Genomic DNA, 3,936 nt, shown 5'->3' with positions numbered 1-3,936 from the left:
CTGACATTTTGTGCAACATAAGGAAACAGTAGGGGAGAGCGGGGTAAGATGAGCCACTTTTTACATTTTTCATCATAACTACATTTTAAAGCCATTTTTGCTTCCAGTCTACACACCATACCAAATTTCAAAGTGTACTGTTACTATCTGAGCAAAAAATAATTGATAAGCTCTTATGGTTAGAGTGATATTACCTCTTGAAAAAAAAATGTCAAGTGGCTCAACTTACCCCATGCACGGGGTAAGATGAACCACTGTGTGAGGTAAATTGAGCCAACACAAAACATGTTAGGTTAACAAAGTAAACAACTTTTATTATTTGAAGTGCAATCAATGAATCAAGTCAAGTCAATCAAGTGGGGGATAGGGCCGTTGCATAGAGAAGTGGAGATGAAGAGAGAGGTGATAGAACGAGATGGGATAGGGAGGGATAGATAGATGGACAGAGAGAGAGATATGCATAGATAGATAGAAAGAGGGATGGTTAGAGAGGGAATGAGAGATATACTATATTATAGAAATTACTAAAACAGTAGAGCAGTGCCAAAAAATCTTATTTCTTTCAGTAGGTTAAAACATTGCTAAAACATGCAGCAATCATTCCATCAATCATTCAATCATTTCATCATTATTCAATGTTCCAAGCATTCAAATTGCAAGGGAACACCATTTGCCTCTCCCTCCGTGCTGTCCCACCAACAGTAAAGGGGCGGGGCAATTTTTTCACAATATCCTGTCTTGACAGGACAGCCTCATCTTTCTCTTTGAAGACAAAGGTTGGCTTTCTTGCAGAGCCATGGCATGACCGGCTTCTTTTGAGAAATCTTGCCTCTATTTCGAAGACATCCAATTTGATTATCTGGCCAATGAAGTAATGCACTTTCACCAACTTGGTCTCTACCTCTCCATTCTTTATCTTTTCAATGAACCTAGTCAGAGTCATCCTGTCCAAATGCATATCCCTCGCCACAGCCCGAACAGGCCTGCCTTTCCTGACTTCCTCTGCGGCTCTCTCTAAAACTGCACGGGATTGTGCGGCCCTGTCTGTTTTTCTTTTGTATGAGTGTGGCATCATGCACACCTGTAATAACAGAGGGCATTATTTTATTTATTAAAAACCTTTTAAACACATTATTTATATTAACATATTATTTATTTGTTTATTTGTTGTTGTTGTTGTCATATATGACCAGTAAATGTGAAAACTTAAGTGTCATCCATATTGGGTAAGCTCAGCCACCAATGGGGTAAGTTGAGCCAGTGGCTCAACTTGCCCCATATCTAATGGCTCATCTTACCCCGTGGCCACCATTTTGTAGAAAAATGCTAATAAAGGGGATTAGGCTAATCAAAATTATTTTTATTAGCATTCATATCATAGCTTAGAAAGCCACTAACTTAACCCTAATGTGTCTAAATATTATTCTACTTTTGTCTTCTCTAAATCATCTTCACTGTGGACAAACATGGAATTGACTTATGGCCCTTTTCCACTACCCTTTTTCAGCTCACTTCAGCTCGCTTCAGCTCACTTCAGCCCGACACGGCTCGCGTTTCGACTACCAAAAACCAGCACGACTCAGCTCGTTTCAGCCCTGCTTAGCCCCTAAAACTCGCACCGTTTTGGAGTGGGGCTGAAGCGAGCCAAACCGTGCCGACTGAGGTTGGGGGCGTGAGCAGACACTCCCCTGTGCACTGATTGGTGAGGAGGCGTGTCCTCACATGCCCACACACGCCCCGCGAGCACGCTGGGATCTGTAAACACCGCAAACCCGGAAGGAGAATAATTATGAATTACGAGAATTTCTGAAGCCTTATGCGCCTCGCCTCATCTATACGCTCTTGCCAGTATCTGTTGGCGTTGTCTTCTACGTTGTCAGATCCTACAGTGTAAATCATTTTACACTTCCTCTTCCTGTTTACGCACTTCCTGTTTCCTGAGTTGTTCGCGCCGAGTCCTTTTTCCCGCGAGTGCCGGCGTTAATTACTAATCCTTTTTTAACTTTTTTTCTATAAATAAATTTCCAGTATCGTCTTCATTTTTATTATACTGTCGCTTTCATTTTTGTACTTTTCACTTTCGCTTTCCTTTTTCCGGTTTTTTTTTCCGGTTTTTTCTCTTTCTTTTTTCGGAAGAACGCCGAGACCGGAAGCTTTCTTTTTCTCTCCTCCTGTGTAAAGTCCACAAGCGGAGGCCATCTGATCTGCTTTAATATCAACAGATCTTCATTTAAGGGTACGTGAATCTTTTCATCATGGCACACCTTCAGCCTGTTCAGTGTGCTGAGTGCAGGATGTTTAGTCATTCTTCCTCCGTCACTAGCGATAGCTCTATTAGCTTTACTTGTGATAAGTGCAGATTAGTTAGCTCTCTGACGGAGAAGATTACAGTGCTAGAAGCGCGTGTCCAGGCTTTAGAGCAGGTTAGTGAGCGTGAGAACAGTGTAGTTTCTGTTAGGGAAAGTCTGGACGCCCTAGGTGGAGTTAGCAATCCCCCAACTCCGGCATTAGAGCCCTTACAGCGGGGCGAATGGGTGACGGCTCGGCGGCATAAGCGTAGAGCCAAAGCTACCGCTGAGGCTCGCCCACGGGAGCACCACTCCTCTCCGCGTCACGTGTCGAACAGGTTTGCTCTCCTTAGTGATGCACCCACTGAGAAACCTGAAAGAGCTCTGGTTATAGGGGACTCTATCATACGGCACGTGAAATTAGCTCAGCCTTTAGGGGCACCAGCAGCTTTAGTCAGGTGTATACCGGGAGCCAGGGCGCCGGACATAGCAGGTAATCTTAGGGTCCTAGGCAAGCACAGGTTCTCAAAGATAGTTATCCATGCAGGAGCTAATGATATACGCCTTCGTCAGTCTGAGGTTACTAAGAGTAACTTTGTAGAGGTGTTTAAATTAGCGAAGGCGATGTCCGATGCTGTAGTATGCTCTGGCCCCATCCCAATGCGGCGTGGCGATGTAGCTTACAGCAGGTTATGGTCGCTGAACTGCTGGCTGTCCAGGTGGTGCTCTGAAAACAGTGTGGGCTTTATAGATAATTGGGCTAATTTTGAGGGCACTGCTGGCCTGTTAGGGCGGGACGGTATCCATCCCACTCGGGAAGGTGCTGCTCTCATTTCCTGCAGCATAGGTCATAGTCTCAGAACAGGCCTAGTTAATTTCTGACAATCCAGAGCCAAGGCCAGGGAGCAGACGAACAGGCTAAACCGACTGTCTGCTAGCTGCACAGAGTCGTCACTCAGGGCCCACTACATCGAGACTGTGTCTGTTCCCCGAGCTCAACAAAAAGGTAGAAATTTTCAGAGAGTTTGTTCCAGTAACCTAATCAATATAAAATTAGATCAGACTGACTGTACTGCTGCTGCCAGCACCTTTGATCTAAAGGTGGGGCTATTAAATATTAGATCTCTTACATCTAAAGCGCTAATGGTTAATGAACTCATTACTGATCAGGAGTTTAATGTACTGTGTTTAACAGAAACATGGATTAAGCCAAATGAATATATAGCATTAAATGAAGCGAGTCCTCCTGGATACAGTTATATACACCAGCCTCGTCTAACTGGCAGAGGAGGAGGCGTCGCGGTTATTTATAACGATTATCTAGGTGTAACACACAAACCTGGTTATAAATTTAATACATTTGAAGTTCTTCATACTCATATAATGTATGTAGCCTCGAAAAATAAGTCTACCCAGTTAATTCCATTGCTTATTATTTACAGGCCCCCGGGGCCATATTCTGAGTTTCTTTCTGAATTTGCAGATTTTATCTCAGATTTGGTTATTTCCTTAGACAAAGCTTAAGTTGTCGGAGATTTTAATATTCACTTTGATAACCCAGAAGACCCTTTAAAAACAGCGTTTGTGTCCATCTTAGATTCAGTCGGGATTAAGCAGAATGTCATAGGACCGACCCATAATGGTGGTC

This window comes from Neoarius graeffei, chromosome 3 (genome assembly GCF_027579695.1).
Source record: "Neoarius graeffei isolate fNeoGra1 chromosome 3, fNeoGra1.pri, whole genome shotgun sequence".
Classification (NCBI taxonomy): domain Eukaryota; kingdom Metazoa; phylum Chordata; class Actinopteri; order Siluriformes; family Ariidae; genus Neoarius; species Neoarius graeffei.
Note: the sequence above shows the minus strand (reverse complement) of the source record.